The 14115-nt window shown below is 42.0% G+C and overlaps 1 protein-coding gene and 1 non-coding gene across 4 annotated transcripts in view; both read left to right on the forward strand.

Annotated features, from left to right (window-relative positions):
- Positions 1-14115, forward strand: part of COP1 (COP1 E3 ubiquitin ligase) — a 198974-nt gene that overhangs the window by 167956 nt on the left and 16903 nt on the right. The gene's annotated exons all lie outside the window — the stretch shown is intronic.
- Positions 2563-2699, forward strand: LOC123376784. Its single transcript, XR_006581954.1, has one exon.

Below are 14115 nucleotides of genomic sequence, written 5' to 3' on the forward strand. Positions count from 1 at the left end.
AAGTTCTTATCATCCCTTGGTACAGACTTTCTCTCCCATAACAGCATTCTTATTGGTTACTTGCATATTCAGGCCTTAGATAAGGCTGGTATTTTGGCCTTGGGCTTGTTACACAGATTCATTCAACAAATTTCAGGAGAGAAATTCACTTACCGCAGATCAAGTATCTAAAACAGATTTCTTTTAACAACTGTATTCTACTCTTATTTTTTTTATATTACTATACTTTAACTAGATCCAACACAGGCCAATAAAATGGCAGTGTATAATTGCCATTCGCTCTGGGTTCAGTTACCATGACGTCTATTGAGGAGTAAATCAACAGCTGTGCAGGAGGAATATTTAAAGGGCACTAGTCCAGAGAGGATGATATAGATTAGACATGTAATCAAATATAGGAGAAATACTTCTTCTTTCACCCCTCCTATCTTCTTCAAGTTGGCTTTTCTAATATTTATGCAGCTGAAGGATATCCAGGCAGATACCATGTGTCTCAACAGAGTTTTGTTCGCTTGTATCATTGAAGCACAAATACTAGATTATTTTAATCCTTATTTGCTTGAATCCTTTTAAACTTGCCTTTTGCTGTTAGAATCTTTGGTATCTTAATGCATTTCTGTTATTGCTGGAATTTTCTTTCCTTTTTGATCATATATTATTGGTAATCTCCACATGCATTCAAAATGACATTGAGTGTTAAAAAACCACTGTCACTTCAATTTGTTATCTGAAGATTTTTTACAGCCATTGTGCAAAACTGACGCCAACTGTATCAAAATTATTCATTATAAAGGAGAGGTGATTTCACTTGTCCTATGAATTGGGCTTAAAGATAAAATCCCCTCCAACTGTTGAGAACCTGATTTCCTATTCATTGCTCTGAATAGAGAGTAATCTGTGGCGAGACTTAATGCTCAACAAAAATGATTGAGTTGTCTTCAAATATGATAAACTTTACTCAACAGCATCTCACCTTAGTGAAATGTTTATGGTCCTACAATGTGAAGAAATTATCAGTCTCTACAGATTCCATGCACTCGCTTCCCTGATATGCACACTGCTAAGTAGCACCATGAGTAGGCAGAGGTTGTTTTGTTTTGTTTTTGTCTTTTCTGCTTTGCTGTCTGTTAAAAATGAGCATGCTTCTGTTAGACAAAATTTACCATGGTAAGCTATGGAATGGAATAGGTTAAGTCAGCGCAGTATGTTACTAGGGAGATGGAAAATATTTCGGCATCCAATGAACAGGATTCATTTTATCTGTGAAGTACGCAGACATCATAAAAGTCTAGTGTTACCAGGTCACTACTTGAAGTTTGCTGGAATCGATTTAATGCATTTGATGTTCAGCTTTTGGGATCTGGATTCTAATCCTGACTAAAAGATTAACAAATGAGAATGAATGTAGTCTCTGGATTATCCCCAAACCATCAGGCAATTATGTGTAATGGACACTCTTGGCTCAGGAGAGCTCCAGGACTGTTATAGCAGCATGTGCTGCAGGACAGAACTGAAGAACAGACTTTGATACTTACACATTGTTTCCTTTCGCTATACCTGGTTTTAGCTAGCATGATTTTTCCTTCAAGTGAAGTGAAATTCACTTACAAAAATATTTTTTTTAAAACACAATCCATTTATTTAACCCCTTGTTCCCATGTGAGGTTTCTGGAAATCCTGGCATAAAAGATATGTCAACACTACAATACAACAGCCATGGCTGGCCTGTGTCAGCTGATTCTGGCTTGGAGTGTGGGGCTATAAAACTGCAGTGCAGATATTTGGGCTTGGTCTGGATCATGGGCTCTGGCACCCTCTCGCAGGTCCCCGAGTCCAGGCTCCAGCCCAAGCCCAAACATGTGCATTGCAGTTTTACAGCCCCACACACCGAGCTCGAGTCAGCTGACGCAGGCCAACCACGGGTGTTGTACTGCAGTGTAGACATCCCAGAGAGCCTGGGTAGCTCTGACTCACTAGTCAATGCCATGGGGAATCCAAACCCCTGTCCCCTTTTCTACCATCCAGTGACAGATCATATATTCTAAATCATTTAATATGCATATCCTTGTTCAAAAGCAGTTTGATGTTCAGTGGCATTACTGTAAGGACATTGGCTTGTCAGTGCACCAATAGCTTGCTGTTCTGCATGGTTTATAGCAGAGTCAAGGCCAGGAGATCTTTGGGCCTGATAAAATCAGAGCTGTTTCTGACCTGATGTCAGGCTAGCAGAAGTAAACTTTTTAAAATTTCCAATGAGCTGTTCCCCCAAGTTAATTGCAAAGGAGACTTGAGTGCCTCATTTAATGCCATTATGTATGTGTGTGGTGTGCACATCTTTCCCTTTATGTGTTCTTTGCAACCTTTCACACACTGGCTAATAATGGTTTTGACCTTCTGGGTTAAATTTGCCTACTTAATTATATTTTTCTGCAATCTGAATCCTTTTTTCTTTAGCTTATTTGCATGCATTAAAGTGTGTTTAATTTAGGATTTGATGCAGTTGGGGCCTGGGATAAAAAAGATTACGTAACAAAAGGTCTTTTAATAACGAAACGCACTAGAACTGGAAGCTGCAGGGTCTGACCATGTGGACAAATGAAATGTCTTTTGTCTGCATTTGCAGTCTTCCTAGAATAAAGTGGAGGTCTCTGTCTGGTTTAGGACAGCTCGCTAAACCTGATCGTTCCCCTCCATACACTGTTTCACCCTCATCCAGACCTGTTCCCCACTCCTGTACCTGTCTCCACAAAGCTTGTCTATACTTAGCGGGAGGTTGACACATTGGTGGTCGATTTAGCAGATCTAGTGAAGACCTGCTAAATCGACCGCAGATCACTCTCCCGTCGATTCCTGTACTCCACCGGATCGAGAAGAGTAAGAGGAGTCGATGGGAGAGTGTCTCCCATCAACATTGCGTAGTGTGGACCCCGCGGTAAGTAGATCCAAGCTATGTCGACTTGAGTTATGCTATTCACGTAACTCAAATTGCATAGGTTAGATGAACTTTTTCCTGTAGGGTAGACAAGGCCACAGGCAGTGGTACAATGCAGCTGTAATGGATTGGGACCCCAGGGTGCTAAGTGCAATGAAACCTCTACTGAAACACAGAGCATGTAGTTTTAAAAAGAAAATTTGACATCAAAAAGTGGGTGGTGAGAAGAGCGACAATAAAATATACAATTGTTACATAAATTTTCCTTTTTTTAAATGGTTACAAGTTCCAACTAGCCACATCTGCCCTTTTGAGTCATTATGAATTGGCTGATTTCTTATAGACATAGTGACACAAGTGGGACTTCATAGATTTGGAAGAGAAGGTAATGACACAATGGATGAGTTCAGGAAGGGCATATGATTAATAATTCCAAGTGAATAATTTGCTGTTTTTAAAAAGGAAATATACCTCTACCCCGATATAATGCGATCCAATATAACACGAATTCGTATATAACGCAGTAAAGCAGCTCTCTGGGGGGAGGAGGCTGCGCGCTCCGACGGATCAAAGCAAGTTCGATATAACGCGGTTTCACCTATAACGCGATAAGATTTTTTTAGCTCCTGAGGACAACGTTGTATCGGGGTAGAGGTGTATATGGGCAATGACCCACAGGCTGCCTTTGCAGCTATGTCAGTGCATCTGTATGTGGAATTCTCTCTGACCTCTGGAAAGGTTTAGGTTCAGTGGACTAGGCTTTACCAAAGCACCTGACTCCTGACACCCTTACTGTTCTAGTCCTGATTCTCCTATGCAGACAAGTAATCCTGTTTTATTACCTTGTTTGGTTTATTTTTAAATGAACAGTCAATACTCAGTACCATAAGTATGAACTCCAGGGAGCTTTGGGGCTTGGGCTTCACTGCCCATTATGTATTTAATGGACATTATAAAAATGCTCATGTTGGTCATGCTGGCATTTTCACGTGGTATTACAGCAGTATCAACAGGACTTCATTGATAAGGTTGCACTGAAATTTTTGCTTAAAACAGGACTCAAAACCCTCTGTGTAATGCTTTTGCATTTAATTTAGTGTCCAGATCCGGTGCAGTGACTCTTCAGAGAAAAGTTGCATTTTCTGTGAAATTATTTTAGTGAAAAAATTACTAACTTTTGCAAAGAAAAGATTTTAAAATGCTCCTATTTTCCTCCCTTTCTTTTGCATTCACTATTATACAACCATACTTCCCACAAGTTCCAAAATTCTTTCATAATCTGATCTCATCTTGGCCATAAGCCACTCCTGGAATTTTAAAATGTAAAGATAACAAAATTTTCCTTTTTTGGGATAATCACTCACTGATGGAACTGTTTAGATCCATCAGCTATTTCAGTATTCCAGTGCTGCCAGACTGTCTCCCTGAAGCTTGGCGTGCAATTGACACAAAGTATGTGATTCGCTGTGCTCAACATGTACTTCTGTTTAGCAAGGTTGCTGGATATGTAGGCGGAAGCATGTGGTGAGGCTTTGGGGGGACATGGGGGCAAGTAGGGATACAAGTAGTGTGACTAGAGATGTGGGGGGGGGTAAGCAGAGTAAATAGGGGTTGAGCAGAACTTTGAGGAGTTCGGAGCGTTTGAGCAAGGGGCTCTGTCCATAAGCATGCAGGGAACTAAGGTTGTGAGGAGAGCCCAGGGTACCTGTGCCACGACATTGGTGCTTGAAGGGCTCCCTCAGCACTGCTGCCCCAACACACTGAGGCTGTAGTGCCACACAAGAAAAAAAACGAACCACACATTACAGCTAGTTGTTACGGTACTTAATGCATGACTGGAAGGCACTCATGCTGTGCTGATGTGGCAGGTATAAGAACTTGTGTAGGGTAGAAACTTGGAGCCCTTGATGTACCAATGCTTTGGCACAGACATTCTGCCTGGCATCTGAGGGAGCTGAGGCAGAGCCCTACAGAACCATGCAAAGCTGCATACCTTGTAATGTATGAAAGCCACACTAACTCTGCTATTCATCAGATCACATGGCCAGCGTTCGTGGAGATACATGTGGGCTGTGAGTTGTAGAAAAGTAGTAATTAGGGTTAAAAAGGGAGCATAGATGGTGTATTGAATGATTTAAGTTTTTAGTTCCTTCCTTTTTATGCAGTCTAGCAACCATAACTGAATCTAACATATTTTTAGGTGGGAATTTTTATATATGTTGGCACCGTTACTTGGTAGGATATATGGTCCTGTCATCTTTTTGCAATTATTTGATGATAAAATTGCAGACAGACTAGTATATTCAAAGTATTAGTTTGAGTTAGAAGTGAGGGGTGAATGAAAGGAAATGATTTTTCAGTATGACAGGAATAGGGAATTCCCCTGTGGTGTTGGGACTCATGCATCTCTGTCTCATCTTTTGCTATCACAATCAGTAAATCTGTCAAAATAAAATGAGGCAGAATATAAACTACTTGCCTTTTCACCATGGACTGAGTTTAATTTTTTAAAGTTCTCATTTTTGTATCTGTAAAACATTGCAGAAGAATGAGACTGGAAGTGACTTCTAGCTATTGAGCTGCGTACCTAGTGTATGCTACTAACTTGAGTTGCCCCTCTGCATGCAGGACAGGCTTAGGTTCATTGGACCAGTCTAGTAGATAAAGTTATATAAAGCATTGACTCCTTGTCCCCTTCGGCATTAATTCAGATGCAGGCTGTAGGCCACATTTAAATCTTTCAGATCACGCAAAGGCAGGATTACCATCTTTAATAGTTTATTCTTCAAGACCAAGTGAAGATGTCGTGCATGGCATGTGTATTGCACTGTGTCTGTTTCAGATACTTTAATGTGCTACAAGCCAAGTTTTTGAGATGATATTGTCAAACATGGGATATCTTCTGAAAAATGGGAAAGATGGCAACTTTTAACAGCTTGTCTGAGTTCTAATGTGACTAATGAGCAATTGTTTTTGTTTGCACGTGTGCAAAAGTGTGTGAAGTTGAACTTCTGCTTGTAGCTCTTAACACCCTAAGAGTAGTTGTGCTCCATTTCCCCCCCTTCCCCGCACAAAAAAAATAAATGAAAGATCAATAGTGAGACGTTAAGGAGAAATTGAATATTTGTCATCTATACTGTACACAGCTGTTTGGATTAATACAGTACTTTACATTTTATGGACAGCCACTCATTTATCCCTATAACAGATCAGCTCTACCTAAACTTCAGTTCATCACAACTTCTCTCAATTCCCAAGATTTTTTTTTTTTAATTGGACCAGTTTGTACTGGTGAAAGAGATGAGCTTTTGAGCTACACAGAGCTCTTCTTCAAACCTGAAGAGCTCTGTGTAACTCAAAATCTTGTCTCTAATATCCTGGGACCAAAAGGACTACAGCCACACTGCAAACAGTTATGTTTTGGTGATTGATTAGTAGCGATATTGAACAATGTGACTTTACTCTGAAGGCTAACTCTTTTAAAGTGGCATCTTGGGGTTCCACGTTTATCCTCTTTTGATGATTCCCAGAGCAAACATCTTTTGTTTACACGTGAAAAGATATTTTTTTCTAACTGTCAGCTCTGCAAACTCAGAGTTCTGAGAATCAAACAGGGTGTGTTTCCTTGTTGCACCTCTGCACCCCATTCTCTTCTGTGGGTTTTCTCTGGTGTAACAGGGAATTTTGAAACAATTCTGTTGATATATAGGACAACCTCACTTACTCTTTAGCTGGGTTGTTTCTGCTGTACAAACAGGACTAGAAAGGGAGTAAGTAAACCTTATGCCTCTAAATGTATGACACTCAAATATGCACAGGGAACCAATGGACCTGTTAAGTAAAAATGTGACTTTTTTTAAACTTTTCAGATTAAAACTTTTAAGGCTAAGACATTTAAAAGCACAGTAGAAGATAACATCAAAACTACTCTCTATGCATATGGGTTCTAACCATTTTCCAGTCAGTCTCACATCCCCTCCTGCATAACTTACCTTACACTAGAAAAAATGCTCTGGCTGGTCAAAATCTATAACTGCACACTACCCCCAAGGCACTTCAGCCTTCTGCACCGGTATTTTCAGAAAAGCTTTCTATCTCTGGAGACTAATGGAGGCACTGTAGTGCTGTAAAGGTTGCACTGCCTTGTCTGTATTGCAATAGTGAGGTTTTCAGTCCTGTAGCATCGGCTTGGTCCTCTCTGTTAGAAATTTGCAGAACTGAATTTTGAAGGATGTCATAATTCTGGTAGTGAATTTTTTTCAGAGTCAACTCAGATTTTCAACTTTAGTGTAGATAAAATCAATCTTTAAAACTGAGGCATTTGTGGTGAACTGGTGTATGGCGTAGCACTAGTGTGCGCGTGTGTGTGTAGTTCAGTTAAACCAGTGTATTCACCAGTGTGTAGACAAACTCGGGGGATACAGGGCTTCAGGTACATGACAGTGCTGTCTGTGCCCCATCCTAGCAGCAGGTACCATGTTTGGCTTTGCCCATTCCTTTCCCTCACCCATATAGATTCCATCACTGAGTCTTGCTGGTCTTATTTCTTCATCACCAAAAAGTCCTTCCCCACTTCTTAAAACATTGTCCAGCTCTTGGTCATCCTTTGCCTGGACTGTTGAAGTCTCCTCCTCTGGCTTTCCTGACACTTGCCTCATCTCTCTCTCATCTACCCCCAAACTCTCTGTTATGAAAACATCTTAGGCCTACATTCAGCCCCATGCTGTAATTACAGCGTCTCTCCCCTGGTAGAAACTGCACTATTTCCTGAGTACCTCTCTTCCGCGCCCCCTTCCCCCCGCCCCACACACACACTAGTGCCACTCGTTGGTGCACAGTGCCATGAGATGATGGTATCTTCCATGCCCATGTTTAGAGCTATAAGCATTATGCTCCTGTTGTCATTAACAATATCATTGCTTGCTAAGAGAGAAATGGAGGCTTTGACTTTTCATTGCTGCCAGGCATCTAGCCCTTCCAGAAGGATAATTAGAATGCTTGCAGATGCAATGACCCCCTCACATTTCTTAGTGTGTGTTCCTCATATACCTGAGCCCTGTGTAATCCCCTTGGTACATTGATGCTGAAGCACAAAATGAAATTGTATAGGTCTGTTTATAACAAATGTGTCCAAAATTTTCAAAGCTGGGAGGTAGTGATGAGTGTCCAGGGATACTAATTGCTACCCTAATGCAAGCAGCATCAGGATCCCATTGTGCTGGGGGGCTTACAAACATCTACTGACAGCCCTGGCCCCAAATGGCTGACAGCCTAACCAGATGAGATGAACAGTAACAAAAAGTCTGACTTGGTTACATCTTCTTTAAAACAGTTGAGAGGTGGGCTGAAAAAATTCCATGTGTCTCTGCCAAAGTACTCCCCTAGTGTTGACACTATTTCTGTCTTGCCTACCTTCATAGGCAATATTTATTTCCTTGTTAACCCATGCTAATATATCTGACACCCTCCATTTGGGCATTAAAATAAACATGCTCATGCGTCAACGTTTTCTTATTCTGAGGGTGACTTTTTAATTCCCATTTAGTGGCCATGCCTGTCCACTCCCCCTCATTTATGCTTTTACTGACCAAATAAGTTCGGAACATTTTTTTCCGGTTCTGATGATTTCACAGGGTTCTAAATGATCTCAAGTCTCTAACGGTATACTTCTGCTACAGCTCTGGCAGTTGTGCCTGCCATCTAATGACCCTCAAGGAAGCCAGGAGCTTGTGAACCATCCCCAAGAGGAGGAAGGTGCTGCCCATGTGAGTTTAGAGTCCTAAATCCATACTTAAGAACTTAATAATGATGGCCTGATTATCAAGGATGCTGAGTGCATTAACTCCCATTGACTTCAGTGGGATTTGTCAATACTCAACGCTACTTGAAATCAGGTCAGTCTTATTTAGCTGCCCATATATGGATTTTAGGAACCTCAGGCACTTAGGTTTAAAAATTTTGGCCACACAATATTATACATATAATAACCAGGAAAAGTATCTCAATGAGTATGCAACAAGTTTCCCCAGAAGAAAGCTTTGTAACACAGTGGGCTATTTCTGTATCAAATTATAAATTCTGTTTTGTCTCATTGGTTGAGCCAGAGTTTGGATTTGCCTGAGGGCAGAGTATTGTACTGCATTATAGACCACTGCCCTGCCCAGGAAATCTCATTGAAGGACCATCACAGAGAGCATTCCATCAACTTGAATGACTCAACTACTAGGCCGTTCCCATGGAACAATAGCCTTTCTAGGCAGGCACCTGAATAGCGGGTGGGATGGAGTTGGAGGAAGGGGCGGGGGGCAGCATGACTGATGGATCTGAAGCACATAGCAGAGAGGTGGAGGCCCTGCAGTAGGGATATATTACCAACCACCTGACCAGGATGGTGATAGTGACTGTGAAATGCTCAGGGAGATTAGATAGGCTATTAAAATAAAAAACTCAATAATAATGGGGGATTTCAACTATCCCCATATTGATTGGATACATGTCACCTCAATACAGGATGCAGAGATCATTTCTTGACACCTTAAATGACTGCTTCTTGGAGTAGCTAGTCCTGAAACCTACAAGACGAGAGGTAATTCTTGATTTAGTCATAAGTGGAGTACAGGATCTGGTCCAAGAAGTGAATCTAGCTGGACCACTTTGTAATAGTGACCATAATATAATATAATTTAACATCCCTGTGGCGGAGGGAAAGAACCACAGCAGCCCAACGCTGCAGCATTTAATTTCAGAAAGGGGAACTACACAAAAATGAGGTGGTCACTTAAACAGAAATTAAAAGGTACAGCGCCAAAAGTAAAATCCCTGCAAGCTGCATGGAAACTTTTTAAAGACACCATAATAGAAGCTCAACTTAAATGTATTCCCCAAATTAAAAAACATAGTAAGAAAACCAAAAAAGTACCACAGTGGCTAAACAGCAAAGTAAAAAAAAGCCGTGAGAGGCAAAAAGGCATCCTTTTAAAAGTGGAAGTTAAATCCTAATGAGGAAAATAGAGAGGAGCGTAAACTCTGGCAAGTGAAGTGTAAAAATATAATTAGGCCAAAAAAGAATTTGAAGAACAGCTGGCCAAAGACTCAAAGTAATAGCAAAAAAATTTTAAGTATGTCAGAAGCAGGAAGCTTGTTAAACAACCAGTGGGGCCACTGGATGGTTGAGATGCTAAAGGAGCACTCAAGGATGATAAGGACACAGCTGCGAAACTAAATGAATTAGTTGCATGGGTCTTCATGACTGAGGATGTGAGGGAGATTCCCAAACCTGAGCCATTCTTTAGGTGACAAATCTGAGGAACTGTCCCAGATTGAGGTGTCATTAGAAGAGGTTTTGGAACAAATTGACAAACTAAACAGTAATAAGTCACCAGGACCAGAGATGGTATTCACCCAAGAGTTCTGAAGGAACTCCAATGTGAAATTGAAGAACTAACAATGGTAGTCTGTAACTATCATTTAAATCAGCTTTTGTACCAAATGGCTGGAGGATAGCTAATGTGATGCCAGTTTTTAAAAAGGGCTCCAGATCTTGCAGCTACGTGCCGGTAAGCCTGACTTCAGTACCAGGCAAACTGGTTGAAATTATAGGAAAGAACAAAATTGTCAGATGAACATTATTTGTTGGGGAAGAGTCAACATGGTTTTTGCAAAGGGATCGTGCCTCACCAATCTACTAGAATTCTTTGAGGAGGTAAACAAGTATGTGGACCAAGGGGATCCAGTGGATATAGTATACTTAGATTTTTCAGAAAGCCTTTGACAAGGGCCCTCACCAAAGGCTCTTAAGCAAAGTAAGCTGTCACTGGATAAGAAGGAAGGTCTTCTCATGGACTGTTAAAGATAGGAAACAAAGAGTAGGAATAAATGGTCAGTTTTCACAATGGAGAGAGGTAAATAATGGTGTCCCCCAAGGGTCTGCACTGAGACCAGTCCTATTCAATATATTCATAAACGATCTAGAAAAAGGGGTAAACAGGTGGCAAAATTTACAGATGGTACAAAACTACTCAAAATAGTTAAGTCCCAGGCAGACTGCAAAGAGTTGCAAAAGGATCTCTCAAAGCTAGGTGACTGGGCAGCAAAATGGCAGATGAAATTCAGTTTTGCTAAATGCAAAATAATGCATGTTGGAGAACATAATCCCAACTATACATATAAAATGATGGGGTCTAAATTAGCTGTTACCACTCAAAAAAGAGATCCTGGAGTCCTTGTGGATAATTCTCTGAAAACATCCACTCAATGTGCAGCAGCAGTCAAAAAAGCGAACAGAATTTTGGGAATCATTAAGAAAGTGATAGATAATAAGACTGAAAATATCATATTGCCTCAATATAAATCCCTGGTACACCCACATCTTGAATACTGCATGCAGATGTGGTCGCCCCATCTCAAAAAAGATGTATTGAAATTGGAAAAGGTTCAGAAAAGGGCAACAAAAATGATTAGGGTTCTGGAATTGCTTCCATATGAAGAGAGATTAATAAGACTGGGACTTTTCAGCTTGGAAAAGACTAAGGAGGGATATGATAGAGGTCTATACAGGGCCGGCTCCAGACCCCAGCGCGGCAAGCACACGCGTGGGGCGGCCCTTTCCCGGGGGGGCGGCAGGCTGGGCCGGCGGACCTGCCACAGTCATGCCTGCGGGAGGTCCACCGGAGCCCCGAGAGGACCGGACCTGCCGCGGGCGTGACTGCGGAGGGGGCGCTCGTCCCGCGGCTCCAGTGGACCTCCCGCAGGCATGACTGCGGACAGTTCACTGGTCCCGCGGCTTGGCTGGACCTCCCGCAGGCATGCCTGCGGCAGCTCAAGCAAAGCCACCAGACCTGCGAACCGTCCGCAGCTGCGGGAGGTCCAGCTGAGCCGCGCGACCAGTGGACCCTCCGCAGTCATGCCCGCGGGAGGTCCGCTGCTCCGGGGCGCCTCCCGCGCATAACTGCTTGGGGCGGCCAAAAAGGTAGAGCCGCCCCTGGGTCTATAAAATCATGACTGGTATGGAGAAAGTAAAGGAAGTCTTATTTACGCCTTCTCATAACATAAGAACTAGGAGTCACCAAATGCAATTAATAGGCAGCAGGCTTAAAACAAACAAAAGGAAGTATTTCTTCACACAACGCACAGTCAACTGTGGGACTCTTTGCCAGAGGATTGTGAAAGCCAAGACTATAACAGGGTTCAAAAAAGAACTAGATAAATTCATGGAGGATAGGTCCATCAATGGCTAATAATCCTGATGGGCAGGGATGGTGTCCCTAGCCTCTCTTTGCGAGAAGATTGGAATGAGCGACAGGGAATGGATCACTTGATGATTTTCGGTTCATTCCTTCTGGGGTACCTGATATTGGCCACTGTCGGAAGACAGGATACTGGGCTAGATGGACCTTTGGTCTGACCCAATAGGTCCATTCTTATGCACAAGAGTGGGGCTTTGCTCTGTGCAAAGGGCCAGTCATCACCACATATAAGGAGGCCTTGCAGAAGATAGCAAGCAGCATGGACTCTGCCCAGCCTGAAATGCTGACAAACCGTAGACCCACAGAAGGGTTGAGATCAGACATCGGGGGAGGAGTTCTCCAGTGCTTTATAGAAGTAAAGTTGTTAAGAAGTTCCTTTCCTAAGACTGCATTCCTTGTTTTCCTGCCATGTTGTCTCTGAAGGATCTAGACTAAAAGCCCAGAGTGCCCACACTCTGGATGGAACTCTGAGGGCATGTGTGTAAATGATGGAGGCTCAGGAAGTCTAAGACATGGATTTCAGGATTTAGGGTGGTTGGAGTGCGTGGTATCCCACATCCCAAGGAAGGGCATTGGGTAAGTGTTCTGGGCCTGGGCGTGTGTCCTAGAGTCCAGAGCTAGAAACAGTGACTAGACTAGACTAGTAGTAATTTGGGCTTTTAATCTGCTTGGCAAAGAGTAAACTTCGAAATGGGTTTTCCTTCAGTTTGTAAATCAATGATGTACTCCAGAAGCAGAATTTATATAAGGGAAACTAACCTTTTATATTCATCCTTGCATATTTATTCCATCTCCTCAGTAAAAACTTCCTGGGTTCTATTGATGTCTTTGTCACCAATTTACTCTGCAGCTTAATCCATGTCAGGTGAATTCACTGCCTCAGTTTCCTCAGTTGTAATACAGGTTAGTACTTAGTTACCTAACGGGGACTTCGTAAGACTTAATTAGTATTTTTACCATGTCTTTGAATCCTCTGGTGAAATGTGCAATATAAATGCAAAATATTATTTTTTAATGATTGCATTGTTAATTAAATCCACACATATAAGTGATTGATTGGCATTATAGAATTGAGAATTAATAATTTAAAATATTAATGTCAAGGTTGTTAGGTCAGTTTTTAAACCTGTATCATTCACCTAATTAGAGGATGAAGCTCAGCACTGGCAGAGTAGGAGAAGCCAGCGATTAAGAAGCAAGCCTTTAGCTGGTCAGGGCTGTGTGCAGGAGACTCTGCTTTAATATTTGGACCAACCTTTTGTGCCTGGTCCAAGGGAGCCTCAAGCCGTGTCGAGACAGTGAATTGGGCTCCATAAAGCAAGTGGGAAAGAGTTTTGTGTAATTCAAGAACGAACCCTACTAGACCCACTTAGAAACGATTTATCACTCTTCAGTGGGAGCATGCTCCGGTTGTCTTCAGCCAGAGTTTTGTAGGTGATACACAATATCCATTTTTGTGTGGTCAAGAGAGAACAGGAAAGAAAAGGAAAATATATGGGAGCGTACACAGGTATCTGGGCCCATGTACACTATCCAAGGTTAGCACTGTTCAGGGGCATGATTTGGTCCCCTCTGATACAAGACCAGGACCATGTTTTAACCAGCTTGGTCTGCAACTGTGTTAGCAGTACTGCTGTAATAGCTGTGATTGTAGTGCACGCTGACCCTTCAATTTCAGATTTTGTTTGGTTCACTGTGGACCTTTAGTCTCCTGCTTTCTCTTTCCAGTTTGTGATGAGTGATTGCTTGTCATAGATCTTGCAGTGCAATTTCTGCACAGAAATTAGAAGTTCCCTACCTAGTTGAGTTTCTTTTCTTCCCCTACCCAAATGCCAGTACACTGAGGTGCTTTTAGGATTGCGTCTCATAGGCCTGGTCTACACTAGAAAATCAGGTCAGTTTAACTACGTCAGTCAGGGTGTGAAAAGTCCATAATTC

The sequence above is a fragment of the Mauremys mutica genome, chromosome 8, assembly GCF_020497125.1.
Source record: "Mauremys mutica isolate MM-2020 ecotype Southern chromosome 8, ASM2049712v1, whole genome shotgun sequence".
NCBI lineage: Eukaryota > Metazoa > Chordata > Testudines > Geoemydidae > Mauremys > Mauremys mutica.